This window comes from Pristiophorus japonicus, chromosome 6 (assembly GCF_044704955.1).
Source record: "Pristiophorus japonicus isolate sPriJap1 chromosome 6, sPriJap1.hap1, whole genome shotgun sequence".
Classification (NCBI taxonomy): Eukaryota; Metazoa; Chordata; class Chondrichthyes; family Pristiophoridae; genus Pristiophorus; species Pristiophorus japonicus.
In genome coordinates this window covers 207,356,801-207,379,624 of record NC_091982.1, presented here as the reverse complement: position 1 = coordinate 207,379,624, position 22,824 = coordinate 207,356,801, and positions in this window count along the sequence as shown.

The window sequence follows — 22,824 nt, the reverse complement described above, 5'->3', positions numbered from 1 at the left end:
TGGTCAGAAGCGTTTCTATCCTCCCGTATGAGTGCATTCACCATCAGTGCATGTTTTCCAGCTCAGCCACAATTTTTTTTAAATGGACCGTCATAGCCTGGTCCTCGTGTAGCTCTGAGCCTCCTACTGTGTTTTCCTGTTTCAGGATCTTTCTCAGTTGGTTTTTTAAACAATGTAGTTCTATATTGTCCAGGCTATTTATGACAGAGGACCCTATATTATATGCGGTAAAAATGTCGTTCAAAGTTCCCCTTCTAGGTCTCCCCATGCCCATGATGTTCCTAGCGTGCAGGGTGTATCGATCTGCTTTGTCTACATTCCCAAAGTCTAAATTGTAAAATTTCTTGAACATTTCTCTCAGTAGAGCCTGGTATATCTTTTCTGTTTCCTTCGGGCACCATGCAGGTAAGTGCGCCTCGGTAAGATTTAAGACAACTGAAGCTACTGCATAGTGTACCCCCTGGTATAACACCTTTTCGGTCGGTACCAATACTAATCCGTTCACTGGTCCCTTGGTGGTGGTAGGACACCTTTCTATTATTGTGCGTATTGGCGGGGTCGTGGGCAGGGGTTTCTTAATTTGTGCTCTAAGTTCGGTGGCGTGGCGTTAATTGGGAGTGGGGAGTGTGGGACCGCACACCCGTGTAGGCTGGAATCCCTCCCCATCCCTTCCCCGTCATCTTGCCATTGCCTGGCGAAGGCGATTGATAAGCCTGCGAGGCAGATCTCCTCTGATCCCCACATGCAAACGTAAATTCCCTGTTCAGACTCTCACCACTTGTTCCAAAACACCTTTACTCCTCTCCGTATCCCCGTGATGGTACGGTACATATCATTACCGAGTCTTTCCAAGTCAGATTCCTGGTCTCCCGCGGCCTTGCTCAGCTTCCTGAGCCACCACCATCTACCCAGGGGAATCTTTCCATTACCAGTCAAACACACACGTTTTCCTTCCATAACACTGACACACGCAGCAACGACCCGTATCCTGGGGCATGGAACGGATGCCTCCCCATAGGTAAATCCTTCCTGGCTGGAGTAGCGGGTAGAGTTAAATCCCAGCCACCCTGGCCACCTTCCATCGTGGGCGTAAGCGGCGAGCTCTTCCACACCCGGTGTGCCACCTCCTGCAGTCACGATTGGTGCTCTTTCTCCTGAGCACCCATAAATGAGAGATTCTTCCACGTCTCCTCAGCCACCACTGCTCATCCTTATCAGGGCGAGCAGGAACAGGACCCTTCTCATGTTGTTCTCCTTCCTGTAGGGGCACATAAAACAGATTGTCTAGCACTGAGAAAAGCTCTCTGGCTTGACAAAGATGACCGAGTTCCAATTCTTCTCAGACACACAATACAGTCTTTAATCGACTGGCTGTCTTATTCAATTCCTTATGGAACTGATGTCTGCTTTTAACTTTTGTCTCACAGCCGTTTTACTCTTATCTTACTGGTGCTTCCTTTAATAACTACACCCGTAGATTCTTCCTACTCCCGGGTGTTACCCGGCCTGTGCCTCTTTCAATAGCTGCACAGGTGGATTCTTTCTCTTACTCCTGGATGGGCTTTTATATATAACTATTTTATAATAACAATTACATATGTCACTATGCAAATGACACTAAACTGGGTGGTGGTGTGAGCTGTGAGGAGGACGATAAGAGGCTGCAGGGTGATTAAGACAGGTTAGGCGATTGGGCAAATACATGGCAGATGCAGTATAATGTGGATAAATGTGAGGTTATCCACTTTGGGGGCAAAAACACGAAGACAGAATATTATCTGAATGACAGCAGATTAGGAAAAGGGGAGGTGCAGCGAAACCTGGGTGTCATGGTTCATCAGTCACTGAAAGTGGGCATGCAGGTAAAGCAGGCGGTGAAGAAGACAAATGGTATTTTGGTCTTCATAGCGAGGGGATTTGAGTATAGGAGCAGGGAAGTCTTACTGCAGTTGTACAGGGCCTTGGTAAGGCTCCACCTGGAATATTGTGTTCAGTTTTGGTCTCCTAATCTGAGGAAGGATGTTCTTACTATTGAGGGAGTACAGCGGAGGTTCGCAAGACTGATTCCTGGGATGTCAGGACTTACATTTGAGGAGAGACTGGATCGACTGGGCCTGTATTCATTGGAGTTTAGAAGGATGAGAGGGGATCTCATCGAAACATATAAAATTCTGACGGAACTGGACAGGTTAGATGCACGAAGAATGTTCGTGATGTTGGGGAAGTCCAGAACCAGGGGACATAGTCTTAGGATAAGGGGTAGGCCATTTAGGACTGAGATGAGGAGGAACTTCTTCACTCAGAGAGTTGTTAACCTATGGAATTCCCTACCGCAGAGAGTTGTTGATGCCAGTTCATTGGATATATTCAAGAGGGAATTAGATATGGCACTTGCGGCTAAAGGGATGAAGGGGTATGGAGAGAAAGCAGGAACTGGGCACTGAAGGAATGATCAGCCATGATCTTATTGAATGGTGGTGCAGGCTCGAAGGGCCGGATGGCCTACTCCTGCACCTATTTTCTATGTTTCTATGTTTATCATTGCACAGATAATCCTGCACTACACTAGATCCTTACTAATCATACTTAAATTCATATTGTGCTATATATGTATATCTGCTACACGTCTCTGGGTGGCCAGGTTAATTCCTGTCCTTATACTTTCTTTTCTGCCCTTCGGGTTTCCAGCGGGGCCGGTAGCAAATCGGCCTGTACCGCAGGACCTGGAGTGTCCTGACCGGAGGTGGGTCTGAGTCCGACACTATTGTGGGAATGTTCCCTCTCGTGCTGCTCCTTTGGGGGTGGCTGCCCGGTTCATTTCTTCACCTGGGGGTTCTGCCTGGTTGAGGGCTGCAGGCTGGGGACTCCCAATTGGTGGCTGGTCCACCACTATCTCTTCTGGGGGCCCCTCATCGCCCAAGGCTACTGGCTGGGGGTCCCTGCTCGCAGGCTAGTCCCTGATTTTAGGTACCCTTTCACGGCTGGTCCCTCCCCCTGGGCTGAACTACTTAAATTGAGGCGCTGGTGACCACGGTATTTTAGGCCGTGGCATGTGGAGAGTCCTTCTTAAGGATCTGGCCACTGGGGCTCCCCTGGTTTAAACACCTCACACTGGTTCTTCCCTTTGCACTTGGAACACCACAGATACAGCACTATTCCGAGCTGACATACTACCAAAAGATGGGAGGCTATCCTGATCCAAGAAGGGACTTCTATATTTTCGAAAATATCCCACCAGGGTGGAACTATGATAGCCAAGATCTCACTCCCTACCTTAATTGTCTTTTGTTCTAGAGTGTAGAAATGTTTTTGCGATATTTCCACAGATTTCAACAAAGAGGTAAGATGTTCGGGTAGAGGAGGAATTGCATAAAGACATCGTTCCAGGTTCCCCTCTTTTGTCTCCCGGTACCCTTAGTGTTTCTGGCATCTAAATTGTATAATTCTGTTTCGTCTTCATTGCCTAAGTCAAACGTAAAAATTTTCTAAACATTTCTTTAAGTACTGCCTGGTATAGTTGTACCGTGTCTTTGGGACACCATGCAGGTACATGTACTTCGGTAAGGTTTAAGATAACTGAGGCTGCTGCATAGTGTATCTCCTGGTAGAGTATCTTTTCAGTCGGTTCTAGAACTAATCCATTCTCTGGTCCCTTGGTGGTGGTAGGACACCTTTGTATTATTGTCCGTACTGTCAGGGTAGTAGGCAGGGGCTTTTTGGGGCGTGCTACCAGTTTCAGTGGCGTTAATTGGGACCGGAGAATATGGGACCTCACACGCCAGCAGGCTAGAGTCCCATGCCATCCCCTCTCCGGTGTCTTGCCATTGTCTGACAAAGGCAATTGACATGCCTGCGGGACAGACCCTCTCTGATCCCCACATGCAGACATAAATGCCCTGTTCAGACTCCCACCACTTATCCCAACACACACTCACTCCCCCCTCGGTCCCCGTGATGGTCCGGTAGGTGTCATTCCCCAGTCATTCCCAGTCAGTTCTGTGGTCTATCGCATTCTTGCTCAGCTTCCTGAGCCACCACCACCTATCCAGAGGAATCTGTCCCTTACAGGTAAGGCACACACATTTTCCTTCGGTAACATTGAACTGCGCCGCAACCATTTGTACCCTGGGGCATGGGATTGAGACTTCCCCGTAGGTGAACCCGTCCTGGCTGGAGTACCGAGTAGAGTTAGACCCCAGCCACCCTGGCCACCTCCCCTCGTGGAAGTAGATCGCGATCTCCTCCACACCCGGTGTGCCACCCCTGGTAGTCACCATTGGTGCCCTCGCTCCCGAGCACCCATAAATGCAGTATTCCTCCACGCCGCCTCGGTCACTGGTGCTCACCCCCATTAGGGCGAGCAGGAGCAGCACCTTTTCCATTTTAAATTCCTTCCCAGTTCCTGTAGGAATATATAAAAGATAGCCACGCCCTGAGACAATTCTCCTGGTTGGCACGGGTGAATGAGTCCTCTCATGGTCACTTATAACTAAACTAAACTATCTAAACTTCCCTTCCCCACAATTAAATTCCCATACCATTTAGAACTTGCTGTATGTACATCTGCCACCCGTCTCCGGTTGGCCAGGTTAATTCCTGTTTAGCCTCCGCTTAGGACGGCTTCTGGGCAGCTTGTAAGGCTGAAGGTAAGGCGGCCTGAGCCACAACATCTGCAGGGCTCTCCCTAATGTTACTGGGGTTTGCCCTGTGTCCCAGGCAATCGGGGGACTGTTCCCTTCGATGATGCAGCACACTGCCCCTTTTGGTGTGGCCACAGAGTTCTGCTCTGTAGGTTTTGCGCAGCCTGAGGTTGCAGGCTGGGGCCCCTTATCGTTAGAACGCTTCCTGACCTTGGGTGTCCCCTTTCTGGTGGCGGCCTTACCTAGACCACTGGAACTGGGGCACTGGTGACCACGGGGCTTTTGGCTGTGGTGTGCGGGTAGTTCTTCTTGGGGCTACTGTTACTGGGGGTGCATCCGAGTTCCAAGCAATTGATGGGATCGTCGCTCCACTAACGCAGTTCACCGCTCCCACCTGCCCTGTTTATCTGGCTGCCCCGACCCCTTTGGGACTTCCACAGCCAGCGGCTGCTGGCTGCTTCTTATGTTTTTCGGGCTCCCCTGGTTTAAACAGCTTACACTGGTTGATATGGAACCACTTTGTACGGCAGGGCATCTTTATGGCATAGACCATGGGGCTTGCCTTGTCCACAATGTGGTATGGTCCCATATATAGGGCTTCAAATGTTCTGACCCGGGCAAAATTCCTAACCATCACCTGATCCCCTATCTCCCATTCGTGAAGCTTGCGGGGTTCTAGCAGCAATCGGTTGCTCCGATGCTGGTTCCCCATGTTATCAGCAGCTTGCCAGTGAATCTGCTTGAGGTGTTCAAACAGATTCTTGACAAAACGGTCCCAGTTCACCTCTCTGAGTTGACCGTCCGTGAGCACCGGGGCTAGGACATGGGTGGGGGTTCGCATGGCCCTACCAGTCATGAGCTCGTGTGGGAAATACCCCCTGCTCTTTGACTGGTTACCCCAGATCCCCATTAGGACCAGCCGTAAGACCTCTACCCATTTTTGGGGTGAGTTTCCCGTCTCCTTCCGCAGCCTTCCTTTAATTGTGCGATTTAAACGCTTCACAATACCTGATGACTGTGGGTTGTGGGCAACATGCCATTTCCCTTAAATGCCGAGCACATTAAGGGTTGCCTACATTACCTGACCTGTGAAGTGGCTCCCCTGGTCAGACTTCACATACTGTGGTAGTCCTCACCGGGAGAATACCTCTTTCACAAGGATCCTAGCTGTTCCTAAAGTGGTGGCTGTTTGGCATAGGAAGGCTTCAACCCACTTGGAGAACACATCCACCAGGACTAGGCAGGACTTATAGCCTCCCTGGGTGGTGGGTAGGGGTCCGATGTAGTCAATCTGAATCGACTGCCATGATTCCTCTACCCTCCTAATGTGTCCCATAGACACCTTCCTTTTCTGGGGGTCAGGATTGTTAGCAGTACACACTAGGCAGTCGGCGCAGAACTCGCGGACATCCTCCCTGAGTCTTGGCCACCACCCTGCCTGTTCCAACCATTGCCAGGTGGTCTCAGGTCCGGGGTGCCCCGCTCCTGGACCCTCATGGGCCAGTTGGAGGAATTCCCTCCTGTGTTTATGTGGTACCACCCATTGCTCTCCCCTGAACAGCATGCCTTCTTTAATGGTCATGGCTGCTGCACCGTATGGTCCTTCTACCTTTTCTCCTTTGGTTAGTGCGTTTAAAACAGTTCTTGGGTCTGGATCCTGGGTTTGAACTGTTTTCAGGTCCGGGGCTAATAGTACCCCTGCCCTGCCTGCCGTTCCTACCCTGCCCTAACTGCTGCTATGGCGTCTAGGGCATATGGATCCCAAAACTTCCCTGTGCGAGCACCCTCCTTAGCCAGCACGTCTGCCTGCTGGTTTCCCTGACCTCGAGGTTCAGTGGTTGAGTGGGCTTGTACCTTGTGAATGTAAATCTCCCTTTCCTCCCCTACGGCCGTCATGATCTTTTCCAGCAGGGGTTTGATTGCCAAAGGTCTCCCGTCGGCTGAGGTATACCCCCGATGGGACCAGATGGCCAGGTATTCCGTACACGAGTTGCATGTAAACATACTGTTTGAGCAAATCGTGTACGGGGTAGGGAATTTCTTGGGGTGTGTGACCACATATACCACTGCGGACAGTTTGGCATGCTGGGCGCTCATGGTGCTGGGGAGTTTAATAGCCAGGGCAATGTTCGCCTCTGGGTCATAGACTCCGCACCCTGTGAGTCGTTCACCAGCAGTTACTGTGCTCGAACCATCCACATACTACCCCTGCCCTGCCGTGGGGTGTATCCCGGCCCGTAGGTCCACCTGGGAGAGGAGTAGGATCCAGCGAGCGATGCGAGCACTGCTCACTGTCCCATCCTTAATCCTCCTATCCAGGAGCATCTGGGTAGGCTTATGGTGGGGGAGGAGTGTAATAGGGGACCCTCCTGTGAAGATTAAAGATCTCTTCACAGCCCAGTGAGTGGCCAGTAAGTGCCTCTCACAGTTGGAGTACCACTTTTCCACATCGGTGAGTATCCTGGAGGAGTAAACCACCGGTCTGAGCTGGCCGTGCTGTTCCTGCAACAGCACTGCGCTCAGTCTGTCTCCGCTGGCTGCCACCTCCGGGAAAAACTCTCTCCCCTGATCAATTGCTTCTAGGGCCGGTGCGGTCTGCAGCATTTCCTTGAGTTGTTTAAATGCTGCCTCACAACCCTCGTCCCAATCCCACTCCACTCCCTTGTGTAGGAGCCGGAGCAGAGGGGCTGCTGTGGCAGCACAATCCTCAATGAAGTCTCTGCAGTACCCTGTTAGCCCCAGAAAAGATCTCACTCCCGTTACTGTGTTGGGGGCTGGTAATTCTGGTACTGCCTCCCTTCTAGCCTTGTCAATGGCTCTTTCCCCAGCGCGCACCGTCAGTCCCAGGAACTTTACTTCCCTTTGGCTGATCTGCGCCTTCTTGGGGTTAACTTTAAAACCTTCCACCCTAAGTAGCTCTAGCAGCTCGGCCAGCAGTGGGCCATGCTCCTCAACCTCATCGGTGAATAGGAGCAGATCGTCCACATACTGGACCAGCTGCCGGGGTCTGCTAAAACCCTTCAAGCAGTTAGCCATGCATTGATGAAAAATGCTGGGGCTGTTGTGAAAACCCTGGGGCAGGCAGTTCCAAGTATACTGTTGGCCTTTAAATTTAAAAGCCAACTTGTACTGGTCCTCCCTTCGCAAGGGAATGGACCAAAACCCGTTGGAAATATCGAGCACCGAGAAGGTGGTTGCGGATGCTGGGATGCTTCCAATGAGGTCAGCGACAGCTGCGACCGTGGGTGCACAGGCGGGGATGTTACGGTTGAGTGCCCGGTAGTCCACCGTGGCTCTCCAGGAATTGTCCGGTTTCTTAACCGGCCACAGTGGAGAGTTCACATGGGTGCCTATCGGTCTCAATACCCCCTGTTTAACCAAAGAACTCATGGGCATTTCCGTGTCTGCCTCTGCTTCCCTGGGGAAATTGTACTGCTTTCGTGGTTGGGTCATGGGGTCCTCACTCACACTGACCTCGACCCCGTTTACTCTCCCACAATCATGTTTGTGAGTGGCAAACGCGGCGAGGTGTGCTCGCACAACAGCCTGGTACTCCACTGGAGTGTTACTGACCAGTAGTTCAAGGTCGTAACCCTCCTTTGGCTTCATTGTACATAGGGTCCCCTTTCCCTGTTTCTCTAGGATGACTGCTACCTCACTTTCTTTACCGGTACAGGCTGCCCCCCACAGACAATGGTTTCTTAAATCCACCAGAATCTGGTGACCTATAATAAAGTCGGCCCCCAGGATTCCTTTTCCCTCCTGCTCCCACTTCATCAGGACACACGTCCACTTAGTGTGCAGTGTTCCTAATTGAATGGACAGTGGGATGGAGAATGAGCCAGCCTGTTCATTGCCCGTGAATCCCACTAGGCTGTACGGGGTCCCGTTTGATAGAGGTGAGGCTGGCATCTGCATAGACTAGGGTGCATGATGCTCCAGTGTCCAGCAAATAAGTCCCCTTTACTTTCTCCACCTCCATCTCGACATACGGTCGCTTCCAGGCATCGTACACTAGGGGATACAGGTAGACAGGCTGTGCTGGTTTTAGACATAAATCTGGGTGAGATGGAGCCGATGGTATCACTGTACCGGTGGCCGTGGCAACCTTCCCCGGACCCATTAGTGCAGTTTGGAGTGCAGCCACCATGGTCTCAAATGTTTGAGGAGAGACTGACAGTTCGGTCTTTTGGGCTGGGACTGTGGGATTCTTTCCTACCTTGTCCTTCCAGGGATACCTACAGTCCTTCCTCCAATGTTACGCTTGGTTTCGGAAGGGTTACCCCCTTCCTGGTGCCACTCTTTCTTTCCCTGACTGGGTTTTAACTCATGTACCTTTCCCTTGGGTGGGTGCTCTTCCCCGCTGCAGTTCCGATATGCCATGGTCAGTTGCCTGATCACTGTTTCCTCAGTGGCTTGGGGGTCCCTCGGGTCAAACCAAAGCTCTGCTCTGGCTTTGATCCGGGACATGCTGTTCGCCACTATGCTCCGGAGCCATTGTGCCCGTTCGTCTGGTGTAAGGTTTGCCCGGTCGAGAGCCATACTACAGGCTCGCTGATACACAGGCCACAACCTGTCAGCGAAAGCCTAAGGGGTTTCTCCCACGAGCTGCACTGTCCTCTCCACTCGGGAGAAGGACTTCCCTCATTTAGACCCATGGCCTCCAGAACTTCATCCTGGACATCATCATATGTACCCCTGCCCTTTCTGCACTCTGCCGAAAGGGACTGGTACAGTTTGCTGTCCAGGGAGAAAAGGAGCAGTTTTACCTGCGCTGAGTCATCACATCCGCTAATCTCGGCTGCCTGTTCCACTTCCATGAAGTGGACAGAGGGGTCTCCCTTATGTGTAAGCTTACTCGGTGGCTTACCATAGCCCTCAACTGTTGGGTAGTGTGGGGAACCACGAATTGGCTCTCAAGAACCCCCGGTGCTCCATCCACAGGCGCATTGAACTTTTGCTGCCGGACCGGACACATTGGTCCCGGTTCCGACCCTTTCAGTTCTGGCTCACCCTTCTCTCCCTGCTGCCAAACAGAATTAAACCCCGGCGCCACAGGTGGTGGTGGTCCGTACTCCCTGCCTGCCTGAGCAATTGTCCCTCCCTCCTGCTACCCAACCGGGTTGTTCCCCGACGCCACAAGCGGTGACTGAACAGTTTTCTCCTGCTCTTCCAGGTCTGCCTGGGTTGTACCCGGACTTATGAGGCACACCATGCCTCTTGCCCTGGACAGAGCGCGGTTTAAACTTTCAATTTTCTGCTGGCAGGGGCCGTGATCTCCCGACTCAAACCCCTTAGTGCTGGTTACTCTGTAGGCTGCCTGGATGTCTTTGACTCTCTCCTCCTGCTCTTTAATTTGTCTATTAAGGCGAGCGTTCTCTTCTTGCAGTACCTGTGGTGTCCCTGCACCTTGCTACTGAATCACACGAGGCATGTACTGCAGACACGGTCACTGCGTGACCTTTCTTTATTCCCAGGACCAAGAAGTGATGACCCTGCATGGGACCTCCCTTTAAATACCTGAGTGCCCAGGTGAGGAGTGTCTCCCACAAGTTCACCCCCTGTGGTCAAGGTGTGCATTTCCAGGACATGTATATACAGTGTATAGTGTGGTTGCATGAAGGTTACAGTTACATGAAGGTTACAGTTGTATGAAGGTTGCATACATGACAGTACCAATTCATTTTTCTTAGCCTCGGTGACCTGACACTGCATATAATCCAAACTATTCCTGAACTTCTTCCCTGTGTAAAGCCTTTCCTCATTGTACTCATGTAACTTTCTAATTATCCTTTTCCCTCTGCCTCTCTCAGTTCAGCCCTTAGTTTCTCCACTGTGGAATCTAAGAGTTGGACCTGTTCATGTAGACATACTAGCCAAATTGCCGTTTCCACTGCTTTTTTGTGAGTTTTATCCTCTGTCCACTGGGCTGCAGCATCCCCTGGACGCTCAACGCACAACAGATCACGTACCCACTTCTTTGTTACATTCACTCTTTTGACCATATAGGAGGCAATCGTCTCTTCCATTTTACTTCTTTTCTCACAACCAAAGTCTGTCTCCTCACATCCCTTTTGCCACAGTCCTACCACGGCTGCCATTATGTGGGGGGTGGTGTTTTGGTCCCATACCCTGGATTCTAGACTGTGGACTGATTTGGGGGTTGTGAGAAACTGAGACAGAGTCAGTTGGGTAGGATGCAAAACTGGTTTTATTGTGCTCAAACAGAGTAAAAGGGCACGTGTTTAATAATCACAGTAATCAGGAACAAATAGGGAGGAATGGCAACTCAAATGCTCTATATTTGGGAAGAACACATAACATATATAGCAGATTAAAAGAACACAGTCCTCCCACCTCCCAAAATACATGCACTAAATCTGGAAGGGGAAAACACACAAGAACATCAACAGGTAGGAACAGTAAGAAAAACCCAACCTCCCAGACCCACTATCTAGCTAGGTTAAAACTCTGGGGTTTCAGGGACCATGCTCACCAATTCCCTTTTGACAGTTCCAACTCCAGGGTTCGCCTTAATTGTCCTGTTCCAAATTCTGGGGTTCACCTTAGTTGTCCGGGTTCTGTAGTCTGTACCCGGACCTCGTTGGGGACTTCAACCTGCGTCACTTCTTCAGTTGGGCTGAGTCCGCTGATGCAGGAAGGTGCATATTGGACTTGTGGGGTGAGTATTCACTTTTCCTTGGTCAGGGTAATCTTAAAAGTTCCATTAGGTAATGTTTTACCCTTTGGTAGCGTAGGACCCGCTTGTAGAGTGGAAAAATCTTTGTTTTTTGTTCGGTTTTGTCGGGTTGGTTCCAGTTGACTGATTTTCGGACCATCGCGACCACTTTCTGATAGTCGTTTTGAAAGCTTGTTTGCTGTCGTGGTGCTGTTCTTCTGGGTTTTAGAGATTCCTTTCGCCGATGTTTCGGGGACCCACTTTTCGAAGCTGGTGTTAAACTTATGCAACGAGACTGCTACCTTAATAGTGTCTCAAGAAGCACTCCTAACTGCCAGAACAGGACTTCAATTATACTAAAACAGGCTTCCTTATCATTGTACCAAATCAGTTCTTGGGCTTTGTTTAAACTGTTCTGTCCATTGATTTTCAAATGTCTCCTTTGTCAGTGTTTTTGGTGGGCTAGTTAGCAGTAACTTGATTAGTGTGTGATAATGTGCTATCACTAGTTTTGCATTGTTTTAGGATTGTCCAGTTTCCTGGCCATTCAGTTGGGCCCATGATTTCCATAGTGGTTAATTGGGTAATTGGCTTCTTGCATATTTTGGATGAGTTCTGTAGTTTAGATAATGGCTGGTAATTTGATTATTTCTTCGGGGGTGAATTGGTGCTGCATAGTTCCTCCAGACAGTCTGGGATCCTTAATACATGAATTTGCTTCACAGAGGTTAGCCCCGCCTCCTGTATTCGGTAACTCCTTTTCGCAGCCAAAATGTTGTAGAATCTTAAAATTGATATGCTCCTATCCACAGATGTTTAGGGGATCTCAGGCTTCTGTAATTTAGGCCCATTTTGAATTCACTTTTCAAAAAGTCCAAACACTGCGGGGCGGGGAGGATTTCCATGAGGTTGGCCCCCTTTTGCCTTTTTCCTTTTAAAACTTAGATCTCCACTTGAAAAATCCAAAGCTCATTTTAACAGTCCAAGAGGAGCTTTTCTTTAATTTTCAGAGAGGGACACATGGGAATTTTTGGGAACCCTTCAGTCTCAGGTCCGGAGTGTCCTGCTCCTAGACCCTTGTGCGCCAGCTGGAGGAATTCTCTCAGGTGTTGTTGCGGCACTACCCATTGCTCCCCCCTGAACAGCATGCCTTCTTTAATGGCAATCGTTGCAGTGCCGTACGGGCCGTCTACCCTTTCCCCTTTAGTTAGCGAGTTCAGGACAGTTTTGAGGATGTGGTCCTGGGTCTCAACCATTTTTAGCTCCGTTGGCAATGCTACCCCTGCCCTTCCTGTCATCCCAATCCTGCCCCTAACCACTGCAATGGGTACTGGGTTGTACGGATCCCAGAGCTTGCCCATGCGGTCATCCTGCTTGGCCAACATGTCAGCCTGCTGGTTTCCCTTGCTACAGGGTTCAGTGGTGGAATGTGCCTTCACTTTATGCATGTAGATCTTCCCTTCCTCCCCTACGGCTGTCATGATCTTTTCCAGTAAGGGCTTAATTGCATGTGAACATACTGTCCGAGAAGATCGTGTATGGGGTAGGGAATTCTTCGAGGTGTGTGACTACGTACACCACCGCAGACAGTTCAGCGTGCTGGGTGCTCATAGTACTGGGGAGTTTAATCGCCAGGGCAATGACTGCCTCGGGGTCATAAACTCCGCAGCCCGTGAGTCATTTACCCGCAGATACATTGCTTGAACCTCATAGATCTCTCGGCCTGTGGGGTGTAACCCAGCCCGAAAACCTATGTTAATTTCCCATACCCCTCCTCAATTAAATCTCTGCAGTACCCGGTCAGTCCTAGAAAAAATCTTACTCCTGTTACTGTGTTGGGGGCTGGTAACTTCTGCTCTGCTTCCCTTCTAGCTTTGTCAATGGCCCTTCCTTCAGTGCGCACAGCCAGTCCCAGGAATTTTACTTCCTTCAGGCCGATCTGTGCCTTCTTGGGATTCACTTTAAACCTTTCTTCTTTCAGCAGCTCCAGCAGTTCAGCCAGTAGTGGGCCATGCTCCTCCCCCTCATCGGTGAATAAGAGCAGGTCGTCCACATACTGTACAAGCTGCTGGGGTCTATTGAAGTTCTTTAAACAGTTGACCATACATTGGTGGAAAATGCTAGGGCTGTTGTGGAAGCCCTGAGGGAGACAGTTCCATGTGTATTGCTGTCCTTTAAAAGTAAACGCAAACTGGTACTGGTCTTCTCTTCTTAAAGGTATGGACCAGAACCCGTTGGAAATATCCAGCACCGTGAAGGTGGGCGCGGAGGCTTGGGACACTTCCAATGAGGTCGGTGACAGCAGTCACGGTGGGTGCACAGGCTGGGATGTTATGGTTGAGTACTTGATACTCCACCGTGGCTCTCTCGGAGTTGTCAGGTTTCTTAACCAGCCACCACCCCCTGTTTAACTTAAGAACCCTAGGCTGTTTCCATGCCTGCCTCCGCCTCCCTAGGGATGCTGTACTCTTTCTGCGGTCGGGTCATGGGGTCCCCATCTATGCTAACCTCGACCCAGTTTATCTTCCCACATTCATGTTTGTGAGTGGCAAAAGCTGCAAGGTTTGCCCTCACATACTCTTGGTACTCCATCGGAATGTTACTGACCAGTGATTCATGTCGTAACTCTCCTTTGGTTTCATGGTGCACACCGTCGCTTTTCCCCGTTTTTCTGGGATAACCATCACCTCACTCTCCTGTCCCGTACATACTGACCCCCAAAGACAGTGGTTTCTTAAATCCACTAGGATCCGGTGGCCTAGAATGAAGTCAGTCCCTAGTATCCCCCTCCCTTCCTGTTCCCACTTCATCAGGACACAAGTCCACTTGGTGTGGAGCGTTCCTAGACGAATGGAGAGCGGAACGGAGAATGAGCCTGCCTCTTCAGTGCCTGTGAAACCCACCAAGCTGTAGGAGACCCTGCTAGAAAGAGGTGAGGTGCCGGGGTTAGCTGCATAGACGAGGGTGCTTCAGGCACCGGTATCCAGCAGGTAAGTCCCTTTCACCTTTTCCACTTCTATCTGAACGGTTGGTCTCCCTCTTGCATCGTACTCGAGGGAACGCAGGTGAGCAGGCTGCATGTGTCCTAGTCACTGTTTTGGCTGGGATGGGGCAGATGGGGTTTCGGTACCGGTGGCAGTGGCTACCCTCCCAGGGTCATCTAGCATTGTTCAGAGCACAGTCAGGAAGGTATCAAACGTGTGGGGAGGGACTGGCTTCTCGGTCTTGGTCTTTTGGGCAGGGGCTGGAGAATTCTTCCCTGCGCTACTCTTCCATGGATTCCTACAATCCTTTCTCCAGTGCCCACTCTTTCCGCACCCAAAATAGGCACGTTTTGTATTGGAGGGGTTGCCTCCCTCGTGGCACCATTCCCTCTTGCCCTGACTAGGTCGAATTTCGTGGACCTTTCCCTTGGGTGGGTGCTCTTCCATCCCCCTGCCATTCCGATAGGCTAAGGTCAGTTGCCTGACCATTCCCTGTTCGGTGACCTGGAGATCTCTCGGCCTTTGTTCTTATCCGTGGTAAACTATTTGCCACCAGCCTTCGGAACCAGTGGGCTCTCTCGTCCTGGCTTAGGTGATTTCGGTTGAGATCCGCTCCACAGGCGCTCTGGTACACAGACCACAGCCTATCTAGAAAAGCCTGTGGGGTTTCCCCTGTGAGCTGCACTGTTTCTCTACTCTGGAGAAGGGACTCCCGTCATTACAGCCCAAGGCTTCTAGAATGTCTTCCTGGATGGCGGCACCTTTTCTCTGCCCCTTTTGCTCTCGGCAGAGAAGGACTGGTACAGCTTGCCGTCCAGTGAGAGGTGGAACATCTTTGCTATCTCGGCATCATCGCACCCATTAATATCCCCTGCCTGTTCCACTTCCATAAAGTGAACCGAAGGGTCTCCCTTTGGAGTGAGCTTTCCCAGGTGACTTATCATAGCCCTAAGCTGTTGGGTAGTTTGTGGAATCACAAATTGATTTTCCAGGGACCCCAGACCCCCAGCACCGGTGGGCAGGCCAAACTTTTGTTGCCGGACCGGGCACATTGGCCCTGGCTCTGGCTCTTCCTATTCTGGCTCGCATACACCTCCTCCCTGCTGCTAAGCCGTGCTGAAACACGGCGCCACAGGTGGTGGTGGTCCGCTATCCCTGTCCGCCCTGCATCTCGTTCGCCCCTCCTGCTGCTGAACCGGTGTAGTCACCGGTGCCACAGTTGGTGGCTGAACAGTTTCCTCTGTCTCTTTCAGGCTTACCTGGGCCGTACCCGGGTTTATTATGCATGTCATGCCTTTTGCCTTGGACAGAGCAAGGGTTAAACTTTTGATTTGTTGCTGGCAGTGGTCTCCTGATTCAAACCCATTAGTGCTAGCTACTTTATATGCTGCCTGTACGTCTCTTAATTTCTCCTCCAGCTCTTTTACTTGAAGGGTGAGGCGAGTGCTTTCCTCCCACTGTAGCTTCTCATTATTTTTAGCTTCGGTAACCTGACACTGAAAATAATCCTGACTGTTCTTAAACCATTCCATTAGTTGGGTCTTTCTCTGTTTTAGTTTCCCGAGTTCTCCCCATAACCTTTCTTCTGCCATAGCCCTTTCCTGTTGGGTCTCTGCACACTCCCATAATTCTGCCTGTAGTGAGTAAACGGTTTTGTCTAGGAGTTGGACCTGTCGCTGTAGACAGACCAACCAAATTGCCTTCTCTACTGATTCTTTATGGTCCTTGCTCGCTGTCCACTGGGCTGCAGCGTCTCCCGGATGCTCAGCGTGCAACAGACCAAGGACCCATTCTTTAGTGACATTCACTTTCTTATACATGTAGGAGGAAATCCTCTCTTCCACCTTGGCTCTTTCATCCAAAACAGCACTCCCTGCATCACATCCCTTATACCAGAGTCCTGCCGCAGTTGCCATTTTCTAAGAGGTGGTCTCGGGGGTCAGGTTCACCTCTGACCTTCTTGAGTGGTTCGAATCGCTCCCACTCCCTTGGGTTCTAGACTCTGGGTTTATTTGGGGGATGTGATAAAGTGCAGGAGACAACTGGTTTGGTGCAAAAGAACTTTGATTTTATTAAAGACAAGGAAGTACAATGTCACACTTATAATCACTTAAAATAAAGAACAGTACATCACACATTCAAAGGGGTCATAGCGAATAATACAGCACCCACCTCCCAATACCTAATACTAGCTAGATTAGACTCCAGGGCAAACAGGGACTATTCTTATCAATCCTTTACTGTTTTTTAGCAGTGTTTCGCGATTTCGGGGTTCACTGTATTCTGTCAGTTCTGCTTGCCGTACCCCGAACGTCGTAGAGGACATCTCACTGTGTAGTCTTCAGTTGGGTGGTGTCCGCTGATGTGATAGGACGCGTTTTGGAACTATGGGGCAAGTACCCGCTTTCCTTCATTAGAAATAGATTCAAAGTCTGTTTAGGTAATGTTTTCACCTGCTGGTAGTCAGGACTTAGATTGTAAAGTGGAAACTTTTGATTCTTTGGTTTCTTCCTTGTGGAGTTTTGTTCCGAAATCGGTCGATTGTGGTGGTTTTTGGTGGTACCACGTTGGCTGTGGTTGGTTGCTGCTGCAATGGTGATGTTCTTCCTTCCTTTTCAATTTCAGGATGTCGAGGCTGGAAAAGTTAATTACAACTGCTGTGGTGGTCTCTCTCTCCCTTCTTGTTGTTAAGCATCTGTAGCAGTGTCTTCTGAGACAGTAGTAACTACATAGCATATCCTTTGTTAAAACAGGGACCAGTTATACTGTTTGAGTTGTCCTAATCTTCACGCCCAATCAGTACTGAATTCCTTGTTTAATTTTGGCGGGCTCGAAAATTCTTTGTCATATTTTGGTGGGTCCATTAAAAATGTTAACTTGACTCAGGTGTGTCGATCTTCTAAATCTGTTTCTTGATGAATATCTTAACTTGGTATTGGCAATATCTGTCTGTGCTTGTTTTTTTTTTCTATGCGGGCTAGATGGGCCTTTTGTTATTCATATGCTGAAATGGCCTTCCAGATTCAGGTTGATGGTTAGCTATCTCTGGGTTAATTGTTGCTATGTTAATGTCTCCTGTGGAGAAAGGTTTTTCGAGTATACACAATTCTCCCAGACAATTTGTTTTAGCTTCAATACCCAGACAGTTTTTCCTTGAAGGATAGTTCCTTTTGTTCTTTAGCCCTGCCCATACAGGTTCAATCTGCTCTGTAAACTCCCAAATTCGATTAAAGTTCATTGTTTCTTCCATGTGTACTTTAGGATTTCAAACTTTCTGGTAAATAGTTCCAACTTAATTTTCCTTTCCAATGAGTCCAAACACTGTGGGGGTTCCCACGAATTTTGAACCCTTCAAACCCCCTCATATCTGGAATGAACCATTTATCTGTTTTCTGTTCATTAGCCAATCTGCTATCCATTATAATATATTACCCCAATCCTGTGTACTTTTATCTTGTGCAGTAACCTTTTACGTGACACCTTGTCAAATGCCTTCTGGAAGTCCAAAGACACCACATCCAATGGTTCCCCTTTATCCACCTTGTTCATTTACATCCTCAAAGAATTCCAGAAAATTTATCAAACATGACTTCCCCTTCATAAATCCATGCTGACTCTGCCTGACTGAATTACCTGCCTGACAAATGTCCTGTATTGCTTCTTTAATAATGGACTCCAACATTTTCCCAACCACAGATGTTAGGCTAATTGGTCTACACTTTCCTGCTTTTTGTCTGCCTCCTGTTTTAAAAAGGGATGTTACATTTGCAGTTTTCCAATCTGCTGGGACCTCTCTAGAATCCTGGGAAATTTCTTCTCTTAAGACATCAGGTCCAGGGGATTTATCTGCCTTTAGTCCCATTATCTTACTGAGTACCACCTCCTTAGTGATTGTGATTGTGTTAAGTTCCTCCCCTGCTATAGCCCCTTGACTATCCACTGTTGGGATATTTTTAGTGTCCTCTACTGTAAAAACAGATACAAAATATTTATTCAGAGTTTCTGCCATCTCTATGTTCCCCATCACTAATTCCCCGGTCTTGTCCTCTAAGGGACCTACATTTACTTGAGCCACTCTTTTCCTTTTTATGTACCTATAGAAACTCTTGCTATTTGTTTTTATACTTTGTGCTAGTTTACTTTCATAGTCTATCTTTCCTTTCTTAATCATTTTTTTTGTCATTCTTTGCTAGCGTTTAAAAGCTTCCCAATCTGCTGTCCTACCACTAGTTTTGGCCACTTTGTATGCCGGTGCTTTTAATTGGATACCATCCTTTATTTCTTTGGTTAGCCACGGATGGCTATCTTTTCTTTTGCACCCTTACCTCCTCACTGAAATATATTTTTCTTGAGAGTTATGAAATATCTCCTTAAATGTACGTCACTGTTCATCAACTGTTCTATACTTTAATCTATTTTCCCAGTCTGCTTTAGCCAACTCTGCTCTCATACCTTTGTAGTCTCCTTTATTTAAGCTTAGTACGCTGGTTTGAGATCCAACTTTTTCGCCCTCCATCTGAATTTGAAATTCAACCATGCTATGGTGATTCATTCCAAGGGGATCCTTTACTCGGAGATTGTTTATTAATCCTGTCTCATTACACAGGACCAAATCTAAGATAGTCTGCCCCCTGGTTGGTTCCGTTACATAGTGCTCAAGGAACCCGTCCCTTATGCACTCTATGAACTCTTCCTCAAGGCTACACTCAACAATTTGATTTGTCAAATCAATATGGAGGTTAAGATTGTTATGTCTCAAATAAAGCAATGTGATTCAGTACTGTAGACTTGAGTAAGTGTGACCTTAGTCTCTTTATTCTGACTCCAGAGTTCTAGCACAGAATGGGAGGCCTGCTTATATACAGTGCTCCCAAGGGATGCTGGGATCCCTTGGGACTCCAACAGATGCACCCTCTGGTGGCGGTAGAATGCTGGTTACAAGGTGTTGCATACATAGCATCACTTCCCCCCGAAAGTCAATAGTACACTTACTTACAGGGTGAGACGATCTGGGGCTTTCCGCTCCCGTGTTGATCTTCTCAGTACAAGCACAGGTGCAGGTGAGTTGCTTGGGCCTTTGCTGGGCTGCTGCGCAGCTGGCCTTGCTGGGCTGCTGGGGATGATGAGTTCAGCTTTGTGGTCAACCGTGATGTCGGTTGCCACTTGTGTGTGTATCGGAGGGTCGAAGTTGGTGGTGTCCTCGTCAGGTTGCTCGTGGCTGTCTGTGAATTGCAGTTTGGTTTGGTCTAAATGCTTTCTGCAAGTTAGTCCATTTACAAATTTGACCTCAACCACCCTACTCCCTTCGTTGGCTACGACAGTGTCAGCAAGCCATTTGGGACCATGTCCATAGTTGAGTATATATACAGGGTCATTGACTTCAATATTGCGTGCCAAATTTGCGCGATCATGGTACATGCTTTGTTGATGCCGCCTGCCCTCGACATGATTATGGAGATCAGAGTGGACTCGAAAGAGCCTTGTTTTGAGTGCTCTTTTCATGAGCAGTTTGGCAGGGAGAACCCCGGTGAGTGAGTACCTGAGCAGGACTTGGGACAGGCGGGTCTGCAGGGAGCCTTCCGACATGCGTTTCAAGCTTTGCTTGATGGTTTGGACTACCCATTCTGCCTAGCCATTAGATGCGGGCTTGAAAGGGCCAGATTTGACGTTTTGATCCCATTGTGGGTCATGAATTCCTTGAATTCAGCGCTGGTGAAGCACGGCCCATTGTCGCTGACAAGGACATTAGGCAGGCCGTGCGTGGCAAACATGGCTCGTAGGTTTTCGATGGTGACAGTGGATGTGCTTACAGACATTATTACACACTCAATCCATCTTAAATTAGCATCCACAACAACCAAGAACATTTTGCCTAGAAATGGGCCAGCGAAGTCAGCGTGGATCCTAGACCAAGGTTTGGAGGGCCATGACCACAGACTTAGCGGTGCATCCCTGGGTGCATTGCTCAGTTGAGAGCAAGTGTTGCATTGGTGCATGCAAGGCTCCAAATCTGAGTCGATGCCGGGCCACCACACATGGGATCTGGCGACAGCTTTCATCATTACTATGCCTGGGTGGGTCCTATGTAGGTCGCGTATAAATGTTTCCCTGCCTTTCTTAGGCAAAACCACGCGATTACTCCACAAAAGACAGTCTGCCTGTATGCACATTTCGTCTTTGCGCAGCTGGAATGGCTTGATCTCTTCATGCATCTCCGCTGGGATGCTGGACCAGCTTCCATGGAGGACACAGTTTTTTACAAGGGAAAGTAAAGGATTCTGGTTGGTCCAGGTCCTGATTTGGCGGGACGTAACGGGTGGCTTTTCATTTTCAAATGCACCCATCACCAAGAACAAGTCTGCAGGCTGTGCCATGTCCACCCCAGTGGTGGGCAATGGTAGCCGACTAAGAGCATCAGTGCAGGTCTCAGTGCCTGGTCTGTCGCGAATTACATAGTTATATGCAGACAGCGTGAGCGCCCATTGTTGGATGCGAGCAGAGGCATTGGTATTAATACCTTTGCTCTCTGAGAATAGTGATATGAGAGGCTTATGATCAGTTTCTAACTCGAACTTAAGCCCAAACAGATACTGGTGCATTTTTTTCACCCCGTAAACGCATGCCAGAGTTTCTTTTTACATCAGAACATAAGAACATAAGAATTAGGAACAGGAGTAGGCCATCTAGCCCCTCGAGCCTGCTCCGCCATTCAAAAAGATCATGGCTGATCTGGCCGTGGACTCAGCTCCACTTACCCGCCCGCTCCCCATAGCCTTTAATTCCCTTATTGGTTAAAAATCTATCTATCTGTGATTTGAATACATTCAATGTGCTAGCCTCAACTGCTTCCTTGGGCAGAGAATTCCACAGATTCACAACCCTCTGGGAGAAGAAATTCCTTCTCAACTCGGTTTTAAATTGGCTCCCCCGTATTTTGAGGTTGTGCCCCCTAGTTCTAGTCTCCCCGACCAGTGGAAACAACCTCTCTGCCTCTATCTTGTCTATCCCTTTCATTATTTTAAATGTTTCTATAAGATCACCCCTCATCCTTCTGAACGCTAACGAGTAAAGACCCAGTCTACTCAATCTATCATCATAAGGTAACCCCCTCATCTCCGGAATCAGCCGAGTGAATCGTCTCTGTACCCCCTCCAAGGCTAGTATATCCTTCCTTAAGTAAGGTGACCAAAACTACACGCAGTACTCCAGGTGCGGCCTCACCAATACCCTGTACAGTTGCAGCAGGACCTCCCCGCTTTTGTACTCCATCCCTCTCGCAATGAAGGCCAACATTCCATTCGCCTTCCTGATTACCTGTTGCACCTGCAAACTAACTTTTTGCGATTCATGCACAAGGACCTCCAGGTCCCTTTGCACTGCAGCATGTTGTAATTTCTCCCCATTCAAATAATATTCCCTTTTACTGTTTTTTTTTCCAAGGTGGATGACCTCACATTTTCCGACATTGTATTCCATCTGACAACCTTAGCCCATTCGCTTAACCTATCTAAATCTCTTTGCAGCCTCTCTGTGTCCTCTACACAACCCGCTTTCCCACTAATCTTTGTGTCACCTGCAAATTTTGTTACACTACACTCTGTCCCCTCTTCCAGGTCATATATGTATATTGTAAACAGTTGTGGTCCCAGCACCGATCCCGAGCCAACTTAGAACCTCTTCCAGGTTCTGCAAGTGTTCGATGGTGTCCCGATCTGTGATCAATATATCGTCCTTGAAAACCACGGTGAGCGGAACCGACTTTAGCAGACTCTCCATGTTTCTTTGAAAAATAGCCGTGGCCGATTGAATCCCAAACGAGCATCAATATAGATGAACAGACCTTTGTGCGTGTTGAAGCAGGTGAGTCCTTTCGAAGATTCCGCCAGCTCCTGCATCATGTAGGCCGAGGTCAGCTCCAACTTGGTGAACGTCTTCCCTCCTGCCAGCGTCGCAAATAGGTCATCTGCCTTAGGTAGCGATTACTGTTCCTGCAGCGAAAAACGGTTAATCGTTACTTTATAGTCCCCACAAATTCTGATCGCGCCATCGCCCTTGTGAACTGGAACAATCGGACTGGCCCACTCGTTGAACTCAACCGGCGCGATGATGCCCTTTTTTTGCAGCCTGTCCAGCTCAATCTTCACTTTCTCTCACATCATGTATGGCACCGCAATTGCCTTGTGCTGGATGGGTCGTGCCTGGCTCAAACAACGATGGGACCCTGCTCAAAAACCTGGGCACATAAGGCATCATCAACAGACGAAAGCGCTCGGATGAAGTCCCAGTTCCAGTGGATTTTTCCCAGCCAGCTTCTGCCGAACAGTGTGGGGTCATCTCCTGGTACAATCCATTGTGGTAGTTCGTGCGCCGCTCCATTATAGGAGACTTTTACTGCTGCACTGCCAATTACAGGGATAAGCTCTTTAGTGTAAGTTCTCAGCTTGGTATGAATAGGGCTCAGCTTGTGCCTTTGTGCCTTGTTGCACCTCAGCCTCTCGAAGGACTTTTTGCTCATGATAGA